Here is a 22,507-nt window from a genome sequence, read left to right as displayed (position 1 = left end):
GCCATCTGTTCCAGGGAGAATATGGCAGTGCATGTGTAACATACACCAGCATAGTTGGCTGGAGTTTTGTAGAGAGATTTGTGTTATTTGACTATCGCACTGATTTGTACAGATGCTTGCATTAAAAATGTGTCAGCAATGTTATTATAACTGATTAAATGTATGTTTAAACAAAGAATTCTTGAAGGAAGAGTAAAAGTTTTTGAAATTGTTCTATAGATTTCAGATACTGCAACAGATCTTGGGGGGCTATGAGGGTGTATTGTACCAGAGTCAGGTGATCAGATGTGATGTCATTCTATAACCATTACTGAGAGGATGGAACTCTCACAGCAGTTTGTTTATTTTCTTTGGAAACTGATATAAAGATATATGCCAGTTATCACAGTTCAGTACAGTTAGTTAGAAGCTCATCACCCTACCTTGTGGAAGTAAGTATTTCAGCATCCTAGCTTGTCTTGCTGTATTAATTAAGTTAGCTAGGGATCAGTTATTCTTTAGACAGTCAGGAAATACAATAAGATTAGTTAAGTATTCTTTTTCTGCATCTGTGTGAATCTATGTATCTGTGTTATTTTGATTTCTCCTGTGATTGAAACTCTGTTGTTTATTGTACTTAGATAGTTAGTATCTCGTGTTTTCTGTTTTAGTATTTGTTATTAAATATTTTTATGCCTTTCATTGTAGCTGGTCTTTTAGAGAATACTTTTAACATTACGACTACTGAATCCTACACAAATGCACTCTATAAGAACTTACATGAGTGCATGGATCGTACTATCCCAAACAGAACCAAGACACTATCCTCCAAAAAAAGGAAGCCAATCTGGTGGTCCCCTGCCATAAACAAACTCTACAACAGAAAGAAGAAACTGATGTAAAAGAGAGTAAAATCCCATGAGTGGAGGAGCTCCCTCATCAGCTTCAGTAAGAAGCTGAGATCCCTTATAAGATTATTCAAAGCTAGCTATGAAACAAAACTGACACTGATTCTAGGGACAGCCGCAAAGCATTCTATAGCTATGTCAAGAATCTCAATGGCAACACCCAGATCTGCTCTGAGTTACAGCACAATGGCATGAAAGTTACAGAACCAAGTGATATTGCCAACATCCTGGCAGATAGGTTCAGTTCTAATGTTACCCCCCTCTCACCCCCTAAAGGGCCCATATCTATACAGGAAAAATGCAGAGTCCCTGTAATCACAACTACACAGGTAAAAACTGCAGTCTCTAAAGCCAAAAACACAGCATCCATGGGACCGGACAACATCCCAGGCTGCGTTTTACATGAACTTCAGAATGAACTGGTTCCCCACTTAAGCACCGTGTTCAATCATAGCCTCATGTAACGCTTTGTGTCCACAGAATGGCACACAGCAGCAGTTATCCCACTCCACAAAGGGGAGGCCACCACTGATCCCGGGAACTATCTCCCTATTAGCCTGATGAGCCTTTTCTGTAAGGCCATGGAACATATCATCATGGAATTTATAAACATAGACATTGGTAGTCTCCAAACTCTGGACCACACCCAGTTAAGGTTTGTGAAAGGCAGATCATGCTTACTGAACCTGATTGACTTCTTTGAGGCAGTCACCAAAGCTGTAGACAAGGGTAAGGTGGTTCACACAGCCTATCTTGACTTCACCAAGGCTTTAGACACCATCCCCCATTCTGGAATTATAGCTAAACTCACTTAATTAGGTATAAATCCCTATGTCACAAGATGGGTTGCCAACTGGATCACTGACAAAAACCGCTCTGTAAAAGTTGCAGACTCCAAATCTGACTTCAAACCAGTGACAAGTGGAGTACCACAGGGTTCAGTCCTGGGACCTCTCCTGTTTGTTATCTACTTCTCTGAAGTACAGGCTAACACAGAAGGCCTTTGGCTAACGAAGTTTGCAGATGACTACAAACTAGGAGCCATAGTCAAGTCTCCAAATGATGTGGACATCCTACAGAAGGACCTCACTGAGACATATGCCTGGTGTCAGAGCCATGGCCTCAAGCTCAATGCCAAAAAGTGCATTGTCATCCCCTTTTGTAAAAACTCTGTACCCATGAACTACCACATAGGCAGCAGTCTACTTAATGCTGAATATGTGATAAGAGACCTTGGGACCCAGGTGGACAGTAGTCTCTCCTTTGATAATCACATTGCCACAGTAGTCAGGAAATCCTTCTATGTGGCACACCTCATCACAAAAGAGTTCTCATCCAGGAAAAAAGAGGTCATCGTTCCCCTCTACTCGACACTCATTAGACCCATTATAGAGTACAACGCCCCTTTTGGAATGTACCTCACAAGACATCTGCAGCAGCTGGAAATGCCACAGAAGTACCTCACAAAGAGGATTACTGGCCTCAAACAGATGCCCTACACTGACCGTCTCAAACAACTTCAGCTTTACTCTGTAGCGTATCGCCTACTCCAAGGTGATCTCTGCCTAACATATAAAGCTATGTCAAACCCAGAGCTGTTGGACATGCTACACCTAAAGAAATCCCAATCCCTCCAAGCTACACCCTCTGGGGACCTAAACCTTGTCACCACAATAAACAGGACATGCTGGAAGGATAGATTCCTGTCCCAGAGACTTCCCATACTCTGGAACAAGCTACCCATCTATGTCAAGCAAAGTTCCTCATTTGCACTCTTCAAGAAGAATCTCGATGAGTGGATAGGAAATAGGAAATACACCCCAGGGATCACTTCTGTGGCTCTGCTCGACAGGGGCACAGGAAAATAACTTTCTTGGGTGGCATAAGCCAGGGAACCTTGTTGGCTAGGCTTACTTAGGCCCTTGGGCCGATAGCCTAGTACCTACCTATTAGCCTATGAACCTATGAAAGTATGTGTGCTTATTTTAGTGATGTCTTGGCCACTTCAAATGTCTTGCTGCTTTGGTTACACACTGCCATTTATAGTAGTATTGTTTTACTCAGTATAATTCGCTACCCTTATAAGAGCCTTAGAGTGGTTGACTGGTGGCAGCATGGTTACCTTATAGTCTGGGCAGGTGTATATAATTTTTTCAAAACTCAAATGAGTGAATGCTCATTTGTCGAACATCTATTCAGTGAAAACACTATTCATCGAATGGTGTTTTAAGCCAAACTTTTCCTAGGGCAAAGCAATTGTTGGTCACCATCTGGAATTTGCCTTTTTCCCCACTGTAGTGCGATCTTGGAGTTGGTATATTTAGGTAGGGAGTGGGAGGGGGTGTGGCCACCTGTGTGGGTGTTAAGTTTTATGGTTTTGTTTATAGTCACTCTGGTCGCTATGGTGGACTACCGTCAGTTTACCCTAGCAAACATTTCACTTAAAATGCCGTTCAATGAATGGTGTTTTTGCTGAATAGGTATTCAACAAATGGGCATTTGCTCCTTTATGTTTCAACAAAGTGATATGGGTCCAGTCTGGGCATAGAAGGTACAGCTAGTAAATCTGTGCCAGTCTCTCCCAGGAGTGTGTGTGTGTGTGTGTGTGTGTGTGTGTGTGTGTGTGTGTGTGTGTGTGTGTGTGTGTGTGTGTGTGTGTGTGTGTGTGTGTGTGTGTGTGTGTGCGTGTGTGTGTGAAAATTAAAAACCCAGGTGTGGGTGTGTCAGCTACTTGTAACTGGGACACAGTACTCCAAAGTGAGTCTTGTTTGGGATCTGGAGAGACGGACAGTCCAGTCCCAGGTCTGGAGCATGTTCCCTGGGTGTTCTTGGGGGAAATTGTGCTTGATGCAGAGAGCTGCATTTGAAAATACTGTGTAAATCCATTGCTGTTTTTAGAAAATGTCTCTCACCAGTGTCAGTGGTGAGCATTGAGACTCCTTGATTACTGGCCTGGAATAGAGAGGCCGTCACACCATGGGCTATGAAAATATGGTACATACTGCCTACCTTGACCTGGCAGAGACATTTGGCACAATTCCTCACTCAGGTATTATAGACAAACTCATAAATTTAGGCATAAATCCCTATGTCATCTGATGGATAGCCAAATGGCTCACAGGTATGACACATGAGGTTAGGGTGGGGGAATCCACCTCCAACAAGAGGCCTGTTACTAGTGGTGTCCCATATGAGGCTCAGTACTGGCACCTCTCCTGTTCCAAATATACTACTCTGAAGTCAAAGCAAATGTAGAGGGCCTTTTGGCTAACAATTTGCTAACAATTGCAGGCTGACTACAATCACTGAACCCCCCCCCCAAAAAAAAGATGTAGATATCCTATAGGAAGGTTTGACAGACAAATAACTGATGCCAGAACTGTGGCCTAAAACTCAATGCAAAAAAATGCATAAGTGCTTTGAAAAACTGGCTACCCCTGCAATTTACAACACTGATAACACTCTCTTAAGAGGAGACCCAATAATAAGGGACTTGTGAATTCAGGTTGACAGTAACCTGAACTTTACTCAACATGTCTCCATGGTGGTGAGAAAATAATTCTACATGGTGTAACTTATAAGTAAGGGCATGGCATCCAGATCTAAGGAGATAATAGTCTTACTATACTCAACCCTTATTAAACCAATAATTGAGTACAATTCAACATTTGGCATGTACCTGACCAGGCATCTGCAACAAATGGAGCAGCCACAAAGGTTCCTCACTAAAAGAATACAGGGTGCAAATAATATGTCTTTTGCAGACCACCTCAAAGTCATGTCCCTGTACTTAGTCTCCTACAGACTAGTGATGGGCGATCTATGCCTAACCTACAAGGCATTCTGTGATCCAGCCCTGATGATCTGCTACACATCCACAAAACAAACATACACAGTCACAAAACAAACAGCAATAGAATACCTGATCTAAGGAGATAGGGAAACGTATGTGTCTCAGGGATTACCCCTTCTCTGGAAAGGCCCCTTCCCCCATTCATGTGAAACAGAGCTCTTCCATAAGCCTATTCAGATGTAATTTAGACCAATGAATGGGAAATCCCAAATTCACCCCTGGCTTGTTGTCTGTGGCCCTTATGGCTAGGGACAATTTGCAGATGCCCTAAGTCACAGGCATATACCAAAGCTGTTCAAGCCCATGGACATTGATAATTGGGAAATTTGGGACGTAAATGGCTAAGCTGAAAGAGGCTGTAGGGCTGTTAACCTAACTTACTACTTCTCAGGAGAAAACTCCTGAAATAAATTAATCTGTTCCAATGGATTTTGGGTAGTTTTTGTTCTTATTTATTTATGTGTTTATTTATTTATTGACATTTATTAACCAGGTTGGTCCAGCTGGATTTGTGGGCCATTTTCAGTGGAGATCCAATGAGAAAAGCTCCATTAAACACATAGTTTACAGAAAAAGAAATCTTTGCATGAAAAATCTAATTAACAAAAAACAGGTAGAACACACAACAAGATGATGCAAAGAAACATATAGTGTACAGGTAATATTTTACAGATTAACAATGTATTTACATATTTACAAGAAGAGTTTAATCATGAGAAAAAAGGTAGCAGAGATAGGAAAGTCTCTGTGATAGAGGCATACAACTTGTATGTGGGGTAGATTAAGGATGGGAGAGGAAAGTTTTGGTTGGGGCTTGGCAGGGACAGATTTTAGAGTTAAGTAGATGAATTTTGAGTTTTTCTTTAAAGTGCGATGGATGAATGATGGAACATATATCTCTGGGAAGTTTGTTCCAAGCTTGGGTAATGGAATATTTATAAAGGAGTTTGCCTATTGTTTTTTTGGGTTGGTAAGTATGTAGCAGTAATTGATTAGAGGTACGGAGAGTACGAGAAAGAGAATAGATTGAGATGAGGGAAGTGAGAGCAGGACAGGATGAAGGTTTGTAAAGAATGGAGTATAGCATTTGAACTTCTGATAACAACAGTAAATGGGGGAAATCAAGCTAGTGGAGAGAATTTAAGGAAAGGCAGTGATGTGAATTATGTGGAGTGTTAGTGATAAATCTAGCTGTCTTATGGTAAGTTTGTTGGGGTTTGTTTAAGGTTGTAGTTTGAATGTTGGTAAACACAGAGGCTGCATAAGTGAGGGAGGGTAGGAGAAAGGCTTGGGCAAGGGAGAGTCTTGTATTTGGAGTTAAGAATTTTTTTTGTGGTAAAGTAAACCCAGTTTCTGGTGTGTCTTTTTTATACTTTGAAGTATATGCATATTGAATTTGCGTTCTACACCTAAGAGTTTAGTGTGAGCTTCAGGTTTGATAATAGTGTTATTTGAGGAAGTGATGGTAAAGGTGAATTTGTGGAGAGCGAGTGAACGGGGGAGAAATAGTAAGAGTTTAGTCTTTTTAGGGTTAAGGATGAGAAGTTTACTGGTTGGCCATTGTTTGGTAGATAGCAAGACCTGTTGAGTATGAGTGTGGAGTTCAGATGTTGTCAGAGATGGAGATGAGAGTAGAATCGTCGGTATATTGGATGAGGGAGGATTGTTGGCAGGATGTGTGGCGGTCTTTGGTAAAGACATTGAACAGGAGGGGACCCAGGATGGAGCCTTGAGGTACACCCACTGGGACAGGTATGAAAGGAGAAGAGGAAGAGAGCCATTTAACAGATTGCTGACTGCAGGATAAGTAGCTGGAGAACCAGGAAAGGGAGGAGGAGGCTGGATTTAGATTAGCAAGTTTAGATAGTAGAAGGGGATGGGACACTGTATCAAAGGCCTTGGAAAGGTCAAGGAAGAGACAAGAGATGAGTTTATTATTATCTAAGGCCTCTGCAATGGTACGGGTGAAGGATAGGAGGGCAGTAGTTGTGCTCTGGGTGGGATGAAAACCATGCTGGGTGGGAGTGAGGAAACTGTGTGCGAGGAGGTGGTTTAGTAGTTGTGAATGAATACATTTTTAAGAGAATCTTGGAGAGGGGTGATATGATAGCTATGGGGCGGTAGTTACATGGGTCGGTAGAGTTACCACCTTTATGCAATGGGATGATGAAGAAAGATTTCCAAAGGTTTGGGGCAGTGGATTCCTGTATAGATCGATTGATTAGTATGGATACTGGATAAGCTATGGTGTCAGCAGATAGTTTGAGGAAGGTAGGCGGTAGAAAGGTGAGCAATGCAGAAAGGAGACAGGTCACCACTGAAAGAGAACATCCAGCTATAAAATGACCCTTGCTTACCCCCTGCACCCCCCATGTGGGGGGCTGTGCCCCCCACACCCCCCGTACTTAAATACACCAACTCCGAGTTTGCACCACATTATGGGAATACATCCCATTCTGCATTGCTTACCATTGTCGGGGATGTGTGGTGTCGGCTATTCCATCTTGGCGATCCGATTGTCGGGGATATGGGTTTTCGTTCAACTTACATGAACCCATATGCATATATATATGTGTGTGTGTGTGTGTGTGTGTGTGTGTGTGTGTGTGTGTGTGTGTGTGTGTGTGTGTGTGTGTGTGTGTGTGTGTGTGTGTGTGTGTGTGTGTGTGTGTGTGTGTGTGTGTGTGTGTGTGTGTGTGTGTGTGTGTGTGTGTGTGTGTGTTTGTGTTTGTATGGGTCTACTTTAAAGTATCGAATTACCTCTTCATTGAATTCCACATCACCTGAAACATTGAAAACTTTCCATGGGAAAAAAACACTTGGCCTCAATGGTGAACTTTGCCCTTTCCCCACTGTAGTGTGATGTCGGAGTTGACATATTAGTTAGGGGGATGTGGTGGGGTGAAGCTCACATCATTGAATTTGATTTGCTTTTTTATTTATTTTTGTTATGTTGGGCTAATGACTGTTTTCCTGGAGTTAGTTTTCCATGTTCCGAGTGTTCAATGCTCGACAGTTTCGGCGATATTGTCTCAATGATATGGGATTCAATTAAGGGATAATTCAATACTTTAAGTAGACCCGTGTGTGTGTGTGTGTGTGTGTGTGTGTGTGTGTGTGTGTGTGTGTGTGTGTGTGTGTGTGTGTGTGTGTGTGTGTATGTGTACATATAAAGAAGTTATGTTCTTACCATAACGTTCCATCTGTGTTGTTGATCTTCATTCATTTATTACTGATGGGTTTTGGTTCCTTCCTCAGAACTGACTCGGCTGTTGTAACAAGCTCATGCCAGCCAGAAAACTCTCGAGCTAAGCTTTTACCCAGTGTCCTTCTCCACATTACCTCAGATCGTGCTTGCCCACAAGGACAAGACAGATTACAGATAAAAAGCCGAGGCTTTCTCTGAGCAACTTTCTTAGCATAAGAAGGACCATAGCCGAACTCCAAGAGTCTTTAGGAGGGGGTGGTGGGGGTTGTAATGAATGAATTAAGATCAACAACACAGATGGAACATTATGGTAAGAACATAACTTCTTTATCTGATGTTGTTAATCTTCATTCATTCCTTACTGATGGGACAGAGTCCCTAGCTACCTTGTTTCTTGGGAGGCCTTAGGGAAGAATATTCCTGAGTACCACTGAACCAAAGGAGGCTCTCTCACTGGAGTCCATATCCAATTTGTAATGAGTGATAAAGATATGAGGAGAAGCCTGTGTTGCTGCTGTACAAATGTCATCCACGGAAGCCCTAGCATGGAAAGCAACGGATGTTGCCACTGATCTTGTGGAATGTGTTTTGATTTTAGAAGTAATAGAGACCTTATTACGTTGGTATACAAAGGAAATGCAATCTCTCAACCATTTAGATAAGGTAATTTTGGATACTGACTTTCCCATTTTTGGACCTGAATAGGATATAAATAGTTGTTCAGACTTCCGTAACGATTTTGTTCTGTCAAGATAAAAATGAATTTGTCTGTGAACATCAAGAAAATGCAAAGTATATTTACCTTTATTAGAGAAATTTGGGAAGAGGACTGGTAGATCAATCATTTGATTAATAGTTAGATCAGAGATACCTTAGGCAAAAAGTAGGGATTAGTCCGAAGTGATACTCTGTCCCTATGGAAGACCAAGTAGGGATGTTTTATACACAAGGCTTGTAACTGAGATTTGTCTAACTGAAGTAATGGCCACCAAAAATAAAGTTTTCCAAGATAAGAATTTTAAGTCACAACTGGCCGCATATTCAGATGGGGAACTGGTTAAGGCTTGAAGTACTAGGGTTAAGTTGCATGGCTCAGTTGGCTATTTGACAGGAGGCCTGATATGTGCAACACCCTTCAAAAAGGTTTTACAAAGCCAGTAAGAAATCAAGGAACAGCTTTCAAAACCATTATGGAAATTAGAAATTGCTGACAGGTGGACTCAAATGGAAGAAGCTGCAGCTCCGGAGTCAAGGAGATTAGATAGGTAATCTAAAATTGTGGATATGCGAGACCAGCTAATGAATCGCTTCCATTTACTGAGATGAAGTTTCCTGGTGGATGGTTTATGGAAAGCCAGGAGAATGTGTCTGACCAGGGAGGATAGGTTGCTTTGCCTGGCAATTACTAGAAGTGGAGGAACCAAGCTGTCAGCTTGAGGCTTGAAATATTTGGATGTACCAACACCTGTGGGTGTGACAGCAATTCTGGAGTTGTATCCAGAATCTATGGCTGATGTACTAGGTGAGAGCAAAGGAAGGGAAACCAAATTTGTCGAGGCCAGTAGGGTGCCATGAGGATTGCTCTGCTTTTCAACCAAAGGACCTTCTTCAAGAATTGCAGGATCAGAGGGAGGGGATGGTAAGCATAAAGAAGTCACGTGGGCCAATCATATACAAGACTGTCCCTCTGCGTCTCCCCCTTGTGGGAGAATTAGGGCAAAGTAGCTGCTGCATTTGTGATTTGCTGGTGATGCGAATAGATCACAGCAAGTCTGGCCCCAGCAACTGAAGAGCTTCACCGCTACAACAGGGTTGAGGGACCACTCGTAGGGCAAGATAATGCATCTGCTCAACTTGTCTGCAATTACATAGGAATCCCTGGGAATGTGCATTGCTATCAGAAAGCAGTTGGAAGCTATTGCCCTTTGCCAAATTTTTATGGCCTCTCGACATAATGGGTAGAACTTGGTTCCACCTTGTTTGTTGATGTACCAGACTACTGACATGTTGTTGGACTGGATTGCAATTGTTCATGAAGGGAGAACAGATTGAAAAGCTTGCAATGCTAGAAGCACTGCTCTCAGTTCTAGAACACTGATATGCAAATTGGCCTCCATGGATGACCAAGTGCCTTGGACAGTCTTTCCCTGGTAGTGGCGCCCCCACCAGATCAGGGAGGTGTCCATGATCACTATGGCTGTGGGCTGAAAAGGGGAGAAAGGTCAGCTTTGTAGGTTCTGTTCTGGCTTCATCCATCAAATTAGATCTTGCTTGCACCGATTGGTTATCCTGATCTGAAAAGACATGGGTAGATTCAAGGGAGACCACTGTGTTAGCAACAACCACTGAAGAAGCCTCATGTGTAATCGTGCCAATGGGACTATCATAATAGATGCTACCATGGATCCGAATAGCTGGAGAACAGCCCGGGCTGGTACTTTGTCCTGACTGAGTATCACTCGGAGCTGTGATCTGAGTCTCTGTAACCTGTGAAGGGGAAGGTAAACTCGACAAGATTGGGTATCGAACTCCACCCCTATGAATTCCAGTCTTTGGGATGGGATTAGTTTGCATTTGTGTTTGTTCACTGTTAACCCTAGGAGGTTCAAAAGCTGTAGGGTGTAATGGATCGCTGTGGCTATTTGATGCTTGGTTGGGGCGGTGAAGAGCCAATAGTCTAGATAAGGAAACACCTGGAATCCTTGCAGTCTCATATGAGCTGTTACCACTGCCATGCATTTGGTGAACACGCTGGGGGCTGTAGAGAGACCAAAGGGCAGTGTTCTAAACTGGTAGTGATTGGCTCCCACCCGGAACCGGAGAAATCTTCTGGAGTGCTTGTCTGAAGAAGCCTCATGTGTAATCTTGCCAATGGGACCATCGTAATAGATGCCACCATGGACCTGAATACGTGCAGAACAGCCCGGGCTGGCACTTTGTCCTGATTGAGTATCACTCAGAGCTGTGATCTGAGTCTCTGTAACCTGTGAAGGGGAAGGTAAACTCGACAAGATTGGGTATCAAAGTCCACCCCTATGAATTTTAGTCTTTGGGATGGGATTAGTTTGCATTTGTGTTTGTTCACTGTTATCCCTAGGTGGTTCAAAAGTTGTAGGGTGTAATGGATTGCTGTGATTAGTTGATGCTTGGTTGGGATGATGAAGAGCCAATCATCTAAATAAGGAAACACCCAGAATCCCTGCAGTCTCAAGAAAGCTGTTACCACTGCCATGCATTTGGTGAACACTCTGAGGGCTGTAGAGAGACCAAAAGACAGTGCTGTAAATTGCTAGTGACTGGCTCCCAGCCAAAACTGGAGAAATCTTCTGGAGTGCTTTTCCATTTTTATGTGGTAATATGCATCCAAAGTTCTGTAGGGCACATGCAATCGTCTTTTCCCAGGAAGGGGAGTATAGACAGTACCGTGACCATCCGGAACTTTGCGTATTTGATGAATTTGTTTAGTAAGCTGAAGTCCAGAGTTGGCCTCTAGTGCTCTGTTTTCTTTAGTACCAAAAAGAACCTTGAGTAAAAGCCAGATTCTGCTTGGTCTGGAGGAAATGTTTGGATGACTCTTTTTTGAAGCAGCTTTAGGATTTCTATAGCTGCGGAGTCCCTTTGACTGGGTGGAACATTGGGAATGTGCCGTAAAGGTCTTGGAAAAATATTGAAGCAAATGTGATATCCTCTGGTCATTATTGTCTGCACCCAAGAGTCTGTGGTTATTTCTTGCCAGGCAAGGTGGTGTAGAGAAAAACGTCCTCTGACTGCTTCCAGAGAAAGCAATTGGGCCACTCTTCAGGAGCGCTGATAGGGTTGTCCAGAGAAAGAATCCCTGGATGTATGGTTACGTGGACCCCCCTCTGCCTCTGAAGGGGCATCTTCCGGTTGAATTCCCCCCTCTACCCCAGGAGGGGGGGACTCACCACATGTGTCACGGAAAGGACCTTGGGATTTTTTGTACCACATCTTTCCCCTCCTCTGATTCCTGGAATAGGGTCACTGAGGTGTGGAAAAATGTATGCCTATGGCAGACAAGGTCTTACCATCCTTTTCACACCTGGCTAGGGTGTCTTTAACCTTCAGGACAAAAAGAGAGGAGGCCTCTACAGGGGCATTTAGGAAGGAAGACTTGAAGGGATCTGCAAAGTCACATAGACACATCCTCAGTATCTTCAGTCAAAGATTCCTCTGGGGAAACAACATGCTTCCCCTTGCACGATCTCTTGCAAGGCACATTCTTGATGGGAGTATCCAAGGAAGATCCTGCAGAGGGGGAACCTTGTTGAAGGGTGTCTTGAGGCTCCCAAGCCTGGTGTCCATGAGTAGTGGGCTGTGCCAGCTGCGGCTATGAGGAAGGGAAAGGGCCTAATCTCCAGTGTCAGAATGACCACCTGAGAGCCTGCAGAGGCCAGTGCACTCTCGATCACTGGAAACAGCCCCTCCCCAAAGAGGGGTGGGAGCACAGAACTGAGACAGGAAAACTCGGTACCGGGGTCACACCCCACTCCGAAGAACCCACCACCAGGGAAGGAGCCACAGGAGAGATGGCTCCATCAGAGTGACTAGAACCGAGGCAGACATATGAAAAGGTGGTGCTGTACAAGGGAACATGGTGCCGACAGTCCCATCTTGGTCCTGAGGATGGCCCAGCTACAAAAGAGCCAAGGGCCAAAGGGTAGTCTTCGGTACAGTGGTAAGATCTATCACCAGTACCAATGAAGCTGGAACCGGGGTTGGCATCGGTGACGAATGCTCCAAAATCTTCAAGGAGGTCAAAGGAGGAAAATGTTGTGGAGTCCTTGGAGCAGTCCTTGGGGCTGATATTCCACTGGCCACTAAGAGGTAATCCACTAGCCTCACTATGTCCAGTTTGGTAAGACTCAGAGGATCGAGTGTTCATCCCCGAAGGTGAAGTAGGACGTTCTAAAAAGGGTCTGTATTGCCGGCCAAAAAATGGGTCCACCGAGGGGGAATATCTAGTCCTAAGCAGGGTAGCACCTTTCTGCACTGAGGTCGAAACACCAGTATGAACTACAGGGAGGGGGGAAGTGACCAGATCTGGGATAACTATTTTTGGTGGAGAAAGGTGGGTTGGTTCCGATGATGAATTGGTAGTTGTCGGAGCCGTGGTCACCGCAGGTACTATTGGTGGTGAAGAAGACAGCTCCAAGGTTGTTTGTTGTCTTGGAACCAATACCAGAGCCGAGGATAAAGGTTTAGGTCTCGGAGCCGACGATGGTGACAATTTAGGAACCTTAGGTTTCGGTTCCGAGTGTTTAGAATCATGAGGAGAGAAGGGTAAGGATTTGCTCCTCTTTTTATATTCTCTCTTAGGAGGCGGTGAGACATCTGACTCAGAGATAGCCTCTGCGAAAGGAGATTTCAAATATCCTGTCAACATCAATTTGTTTTTACACTCTGCTAGCGTACAGGAGCTGAAACCTTTACAAATCTCACAAAGTGGCTTCACAGACAAGTGAGGCACCCCTAGACAATAAACACCAGATAAATGATTGTCTGCAATGGGCATTTTCCTGTCACACTTATTGCAGCGTTTAAAGCCTGTGGTTCCTTTTTTGTCTGACATCTCTAATAACGTTAAAGCAGTCACACAAAAAGACAGTAAAGATTTTTTTTTAAAGATATGAGGATAAATTTGAAAAGTTAGATGAAATTACCAGTAATGGTAATAGCAGTACCCAAAGGGTAAAGGAAGGATGTACCAACGATGGTACAAGGAGTACCAAACTTGGTAGAAAAACAGAAAAAAAAACTAATGAGAGGGACATCATGGAAGGACTGTGGCTGACCAAGTTTGCAGATGACTGCAAACTGGGCGCCATAATAGACTCTCCAGCCGACACAAGCATCCTCCAAAAGGGCCTCATAGAAACAGACAACTGGTGCCAGAGCCATGGCCTCAAGCTAAACACCAAAAAGTGTACAGTCATCCCCTTTGGCAAAAACAAAGTGCCCACAAATTACCACATAGGTGGTAATCCATTAAGTACAGAAGAAGTAATTAGGGACCTGGGGACCCAAGTTGATAGCAATCTCTCATTTGACAACCACGTGGCCAAAGTGGTTAGAAAAACATTTTATATAGCCCACCTAATCATGAAGTGATTCACATCTAGATCAGGGGAGGTCATCGTGCCTCTTTACTCATCCCTCATCAGTCCCATAATTGAGTACAATGCCCCTTTTGGGATGTACCTTACCAGACACCTGCAGCAACTGGAAAGACCCCAAAAGTACCTCACCAAGAGGATCAAGGGGCTCAAACAGATGCCGTATGCTGCCCGGTTAAAGAAACTCCAGCTCTACTCAGTGGCATACCGCCTGCTCAGAGGCGATCTGTGCCTGACGTATAAAGCCATGTCCATCCCGGAATTAATGGACATGCTGCACCTCAGAAAATCCAAATCCCATTAAGCTACGCGCTCGAGGGACTTGAACCTCAGCACTGAAATAAATAAGACATGCTGGAGGGACAGATTCATAACCCAGAGGCTCCCTTCACTCTGGAATAAAATCCCAGTCCAGGTTAGGCAGAATCCCTCATTGACTCTCTTCAAGAGGAATCTTGATGAGTGGATGGGAGATCGTAGGTTTACCCCGGGTATCACTTCTGTGTCACTGTTAGACAGAGGCACAGTATACTAACCTTGAAAAAGGGCATAGCAAAATTAATTTAATATGGGTGGCGAAAGCCATACACACTCTGGCTAGGCTTATAAATGTCCTAGGGCAGATAGCCTAGTATGAACCTATGAACCTATGAACATGAAAACAAAGTAAAAGGATGTGATAATGCTCTAGAAGGTAAACGACAAGGAAAAAAGTATAATACTATGAAAAAATAATGAATATTTTCAATAAACTTAGCTGAGAGCCTGGCCTGACACGTCTTGTTTCATACACGGCAATTGACATCTGAGGTAATGTGGCGAGAGGCACTATGGGTAAAAGCTAGCTCGAGAGTTTTCTGGCTAGTACGAGCTTGTTACAACGGCTGAGTCGGTTCTGAGGATGGAACCGAAACCTATCAGTAAGGAATGAATGAAGATTAACAACATCAGATATATATATATGTGTGTGTGTGTGTGTGTGTGTGTGTGTGTGTGTGTGTGTGTGTGTGTGTGTGTGTGTGTGTGCGCACGTGCGTGCGTGCGTGTGTGTGTGTGTGTGTGTGTGTGTGTGTGTGTGTGTGTGTGTATATATATATATATATATATATATATATATATATGTCTATATGCATATGCGATCTTGGAGTTGGTATATTTATTTAGCAAGAGGTGTGGAGGGGAAAAACGTAAAAGAAAGTTGTTCGGTTTTATTTTTTTTTTATTACAGTTTTGAAGTTTCAAAACTTCGATCTTATAGTCTTGACCATTTGCAATTCGAAGTTTTGAATGTATTATATGGGTCTACTTCACATAATCAAACATCCAAATGTTCGACTTTCATATGACCAAGACCATAAGATCAAACATTTGAATGTTTGAAAATGTGAAAAAAAAACAAAAAAACTAATCAGTGCTAGCAGGGGGGCAAGCCCCCCCTACACCCCCACACCCCCGCTATTTAAATATGCCAACTCTGAGATCATACTACATTGCGGCAAAGGGAAATCTTCCCATTCCATGCTCTGTGTAGATCCCCATTCAGACCCTTCGAACTTTTAAAAGTTTGATCATATGGTCTCGGCCATATGAAAGTCAAGATTTTAAAAGTTTGACCATCTGAAGCGGACCCGTATTTTACACATATATATATATATATATATATATATATATATATATATATATATATATATATATATATTATATCAGACTAAAACTTCACTAGGGGAGGGGTTAGAAAAGAGTTTTCAGTCATATCACTAAATGAGTTTTTTAATTCAGGTCTGAGGGTGAAAAGGGAAGTGACACTTTAAGAGAGCCATGAAAGATATTTTAAACTGCTAGATCAGTTTGGGGAAGGCATGTCCACTGATAGTCATAATACAGTGATAGTAAAAGGTTTCTGATTTGGTTACCTTAAAGAGGAGTAATGAGCATATATACCAATAAATTTAAAGCTGGAAGAGAGGAGTAGCCATGAATGTTCATCATACTGATCATTGCTGCAGTAGCTTTAGCTATATGGGTTATATCCTACCATGGATATAAGAACTGACCAGCTTCCAAAGCTTCAGGGCACCTTCTATGCACCAAAAGTGTTAGGTAGCTCAAACTGAACTGACTAAAAGACAAACCTGGGTGCCAAGCCCTTCAGAGGTACTTCCACCAAAGAGTCCACTCCTCTGAGGGTTTTAAGGATCAATGGTAGGTCTGTGCTTTCCTTTGCCTGGGCAGAGAAGTTCCCTTTAGAGAAAAAAATTCCACTTTCTTAATTTTTTATGTTTTATTACTTTCCTCTTAAGGAAAGTTATTTAAAGCTAGTAATGTTGTATTTTAATGGGCTATCTTGAGACTGTGACATACTTTTAAACAGAAAGATAATTTTTCTATCAGTTTAAAAGTGGTGTAAAGTGACTGAAAACACGTCTTCTGTGGGGAAATTGTGTTTATTTTACGTTTATGGGGCTGGCATAGTGTTTTAAAGTGTTTTTACCATATTTGTCTGTCAAAAATGTACCTTTTGTGAACTGGTATTGTTTACTTGCAATTGCTGCTTGACTACCACAAGAGAGAGGCACCATTTTCAGCATAACCATAGAACAGCCTACCAGTCTCATGGTAACCATGGAACAGCCTACCAGTCTCATGGTAACCATGGAACAGCCTACCAGTCTCATGGTAACCATGGAACAGCCTACCAGTCTCATGGTAACCATGGAACATATCTCTCTCTAAAATGTATTTTTTCTGCAGGCAACACCAATATATATAACCAAGCCTGTATGTATAGACAACCTAGTACTTTTATTCCAGCTACACCCATAGGTATTCAACGTTTTATTGATGCATGTGAGATTGCTTTTAGGGAGCTGAATGTTCTATCTGTTTATAACATGTCATTTTATAATCTGACTACTGGAGAGTACAGAGCTTTGCAAGATTTAAAAAGCCTACATTCATTGATCATTAAACAGGCTGACAAAGGAGGCGGCATTGTTGTTTTAGATAAAGATTTATATGTTACACAAATGGAGAAACTGTTACTTGATACTACCACATATCAGCGTATTTCTAAATCTATGGTGAATGCCATCATAGATAAAGTTTCTTTTCTAATTTTTGACTTGTTAATAACTAATTTGATTGATGATTCACTTTTTAAGTATTTTAATGTTCATAAGCCTGTTGTTCCCAGGATATATGGTCTACCTAAAATTCACAAGGACTTGTTATTTCCACCTATGAGACCTATTGTTTCAGGTAGTGGCTGGTGTACTGTGCCCCTCTCCATATATGTAGAAGGGACTTTACATGGTTTTCCGGACAACTGTTATACAATTTTAAAGGAGACTAAGATGTTCTTACAGTGGCTACATAATAGGATGGAGACGATAGATAGAAATGAGGAATTTGTTCTTGTGACCATGGGCATAGAATCTCTGTTTACCAGTATACCAAATGTTTGGGGTGTTGATAGTATTAGAGATTTTCTTACTGTGTACAAACTTTTGACTAATAATAAGATACAGTTAATTTGTACCCTATTAGAAATCATTTTAGAAAATAATATTGTTATGTTCCAAGAACAGTTTTTCCTGCAAAAAGTTGGCGTGGCAATGGGCACTGCTTGTGCCAATAGCTACGCCAACTTAGCACTGGTCAGTTGGGAAGAGCAAAACATTTTGTCTGCCACTAATCCTTTCTCTGGACAAATACTGTGGTATGTTAGGTTTGTAGATGACGTTTTTATGTTATGGAAGGGCTCCAGCTGTGGCCTAGACCAATTTTTGGATTACTTGCATTCAGCAACTGATTTTTTAAGGTTTACACACCAGAGTTCAGCCACTGACATAAGTTTTCTTGATGTCAAAATCAGTAAATCTGATTTGAATCATCTCCGCAGTACTATATACCATAAACCAACTAGAAAGAACACATTGCTGCATAAATCTAGTATGCACCATAGACACATTCCTAGGAATGTGTTAAGAGGGCAAGTTTTTAGGACACTCAGGCTACATAGTAATGACAATGATGCAGTAGCTGCATTGAATAACTTGAAAATTGAGTTTCTTGCTAGAGGATATTCTAGTGCAGACATTGATAATGCAATATCTGATGCCTGGAAGCTTAGAGATACTTGGTGCAAACCTTATTATAATCACAACAGAGCCACCGCAGATGCAACACACAGTGCCACAGCTGAAAACGACTTTAGAGTGGTTCTCCAGTTTTCTAGCAACATTAATCAATATGTGGATGTTGTTAAGAAATACTGGTACCTTTTACAAGAAGTTCCTGGCCTTGTAGACAAGGTTGGACTGACTCCACATTTCAGTTTTAAGAATAGCAAGTCACTTAAACAACACCTTTGCCATGGGGAAACACGCAAAAAGTTAACTCACTCTGTTCGCCGTGGAACTTTTCCATGTAGGAACTGTAGTGCCTGTCAGTTTGTTTATAACAAAAATAATTATGTGCATCCTACCAGGCATTTTTCATTACATTCTAATCAATATTCAGATTGTAGAACCACTGATGTTTATTTTTGTTTTTGTCAACAATGCCATGCTTATTATGTAGGCAAAACGAACAGAAGGTTGAAAGATCGTATTTTAGAACATGTGGGAGACATTACCAACTGTAAACAATCCAGTGCTCTGGCCTGTCACGTTATGTCTAATGATCGTTCACATTCTTTTAAATTTTTGGTTTTGCAACATATTTATACGAACCTTAGGGGTGGTGACATAGAAAATATTACAGAGGGGCATGAGCAAAAATGGATACTGAAGCTTAACGCTGAGAAGTTTCCTGGATTGAATGCTGCCACTACTTTGGTTCCCTTTTTGAAGACTCGACCACTCATGCACTGATTTCTAGATCTTTTAGAAGATATTTTAGATGTGTTTAGCTTTTTTATATGTCTTACTGTCTTTGTTTTATCTTATATGTGTATGTACATGGTTTTTTACACTGTATATAGTGTGGTTATATATGCTTAGTAACTTTGTGTGTAACATTATATGCATAGTGCATCTTGTAGGATTCACTGTGGTAAGCTTCTCTTGATTTTGATTCTGTACAGCTTGCTAACCCTAATTAGTTAATTGAGTAATGGATATTTGACTGTTTAAATAGAGTGTAAGCCTTTTACTGTTGTCTGATGAAGCAACTTTATGTTGTGAAAGCACTCACCATTTTCTGTTTTCTGTTTTGTCTATCAATAAACATTCTCAGTGTGCTAGCTCAGTGCATTTTCGTTCATTTTGTTTGGGCTCCTTTTTGCACCTTGCTTTTACCTACGACCGTTTTTGATTTTTATACTATAACCATGGAACAGCCTACCAGTCTCATGGTAACCATGGAACAGACTACCAGTCTCATGGTCGGTCCTTCTTCCAACCAAGAAAAGCAAAAAAATAAGCAAACAGCCTTTGCTACAACAGTAGGTTAGCAATTTGCCTCAGCTACAGGTGGGTGACTCTGCTGTAGCCATTTGTTGTACCTCAGACAATTCATTGTTTTGCCCCAGATCCATCTGGTGTAGCACCTACAGCCACTATGGAGTGGGGGTTAGTCACATCCTTTCTGGCTGTTGGGGTCCCCTCAGTGGGAGATTCACACTTGTTGGTACTGGGAGAGGGAACAAGGAAGGTTTCCCTGCTGTGACAGAATGCGTGCTCATCCATGGGGAAGCTGCTGCCATTAGGAATATAGTTGGTCCCATTTTCCTGTAAAAAAACCCCAGAAAACCAAGTATGTATCTACTCTTCCTCGAGTTTCTTTGGTGAGTAGTAGTTTACTGATCTGGCTCATGATCTAATTCAGGCTGTTGATCTTTCTTGTAACATAGTTTCCAGTAAAAGAAAGGGAGATTCCTCTTTTCCTAAGGTGGTTCAAGATTCTGAATCAGAATAGAAAGATGCAGGGACAGATTCAGTTTTTTCCCCCTCAGATTTCTGATTCAGACTCAGAGGACAGCTCAGTTTTTGATTCTCCCTGTGGGGGTTTCTCTTTCTCTGAGATTATTGCTAGAATGTGCCAGTGTTTTCAGTGGGCGAATACTGAGGTTTCTCAGTCCCTCACAAAATACTGTGAGTTGTGACAGAAGGATTTTGAAGAAAATATACCTATTCCTCCTGTTGCGTCCGCTTTAGCTGATGTGTAGGTGTTTCTTACTGCAATTTGCCTGATAGTCATCCAGTTGCCCAAAAAATATGTATAAAGTTCCTCAGCCTTTTAAACTTTTATACACTATTCTCAAACCTGATCTAGCTATAACTTTAGTTGATCACACTGCTGCTAAGTACTTAATTCAAATCTTACTCTTTCTGATAAGGATGAGAAACTTTTTGATAGGTATGGGAAAAGGTATATACATCTGTAACTTTGATTTTCAGAATTTTGAATTGTCAGGCTCATATGTTAAAGTTTGTTCTGACAAACTGTGAAAGAATGAGGAATGTTTTGTATGCATTTTTTGTGAGGAAAATCTGCTTTAAATAACTTTGTCTCTCCTACTGCACAAATCATTATTCATTGCTTACAGTGTGTCTATGACTCTCTTCATACATCTTCCAGGGCTGTGGCCATTGGTACGATTTTGAGTAGGTTTGCATGGCTGCATTCTCAGAACCTCTCAGATGATGATAAAAATGAGATTTTAAAATCTCCGTTGGATAGAGATTTAGTGTTTGGCTCCTCCTCTGCTGCTGAGGTGGTCAAAAAGTGTGATGAAAGGGGCAAGCTGATCCAGAGACACTAACATTTTCAGCCCTTCTTTTCCAAATTTTCCCACGGATTTTCTATCTTTTCATCCAAAACAGAATAAACAGTCTCAACAGAATATAACAGGCAAATAGACTTGTAAGAGAAATGGCAAGGGGGTTCCAAAAAAATGTCTTGAACCTCCCAAAACCAAGAAGAGTCCAGCAAGTATGAATGACTGTTCAGGAGACCTTGTGAACCCCTACCACCCTGGTCCCTTTCTCTTCCAGAAAGTCTGAATCTCCATTTTCCTTTGGCAACAGATACCTTCAGATAAATGGGTTCTGAAAATCATTCATCAAGGTTACAGAAGGCAATGGGAGGAAATTCCTCTTTTCCAGGGGGTCATTCCTCATACTCAAGATCACAGTCTTGTTTCCACTGGTTCTTCATCGCATGCTGCCCAAAGGAGTAATCGAACCAGTTCCTCCTTCCCATGTGGGGAAGGGTTTTTATTCAAGAATGTTCCTAGTGCCAAAGACAAAAAATGCTCTTTCCTAAACCTGTTCTTCCTCCTTCAAGATTCTTGGTGACACTATACTTAAAAGATCCTTATCATCACATTCCTACTCATCCAGACTGCAGATGTTTCTTCTGGTTTTTATGTGTCTGTATCACATTATCAGGACTTTGTTTTACTCTTTGGACTAGCCACAGCACCAGGAGTGTTCACAAAATGTCTAGCTGTAGTTATAGCTCATTGCAGACTACAGTGTTTCCACATTTTTCCATATTTAGATGACTTGCTTATCTGTGAAGAGTCTTTTTCAAAATGTCAGAAATCTCTCTGTTGAGTGAGAGATCTCTTATGCAAGCTGGTATTCCAAGAGAACATGCAAAAGTCTTTCTTGACTCTTTCAAAAAAAGATCATATTCCTGGGATGTCAACACCTCAGATCAAAGAGCTTTACTTCCACAGGAAAAATTTGATTTTATGTAGATCTATTTCTAAGTTTTCCACACAAACTTCAGTCACTATAAAGAAATATCTCAGGATTTTGGGTCTCATGACTTCTATGATTCTCATGATACACCTGGCAAGACTCCACATGTGAAAGATATGGTGGTATCTAAAATCTCTTTGGTCCCAGCCTCAACACCCTTTATATTTTCAAATCCCAGTGCTGGGGCTTGTCAGAAGAGACATTTTTTGGTGGAGATAATATATATCATTAAATACAGGTATCCCCTTTTCTCTATCCCTGCTCCAAAGCAGTCAGTCACCACAAGCTCTTTGGACTTTGCTTTGGGAGTAGTTTCAGGAGGGATAAAAGCACAAGAGATGTGGGACACCAAAGACAGACAAGCACATAAATATCAAGGAGAAGCTGGCCCTGATCAGGATACTCAACTCTCTGAACCATCTTTGGTCCTTGGGACAATACCACAGCGATGTGGCACATCAACAAGCAAGGAAGAACCAGGTTGTATTCACTTTGCAGACCAGCCGTGTTAGCTTGGTATATAGTTTCACAGCATGGTATTACTCTACAGGCATCCTACATTCCATCAGAGCAAAAGTGTGTGGCAGACAAGCTGACCAGGACCAGGGCAGACCCTCACAAATGGAAACTAGATCAGGGGTCTTCCAAAATTTGTTCCATCTGTAGGTAGTTCCTCAAGTAAATCTAATTGGCTCCTCTCTGAACCATCAACT

The sequence above is a fragment of the Protopterus annectens genome, chromosome 3.part1, assembly GCF_019279795.1.
Source record: "Protopterus annectens isolate FY-2018-M chromosome 3.part1, PAN1.0, whole genome shotgun sequence".
Taxonomy (NCBI): Eukaryota; Metazoa; Chordata; order Ceratodontiformes; family Protopteridae; genus Protopterus; species Protopterus annectens.
This window is presented reverse-complemented; position numbering follows the sequence as displayed.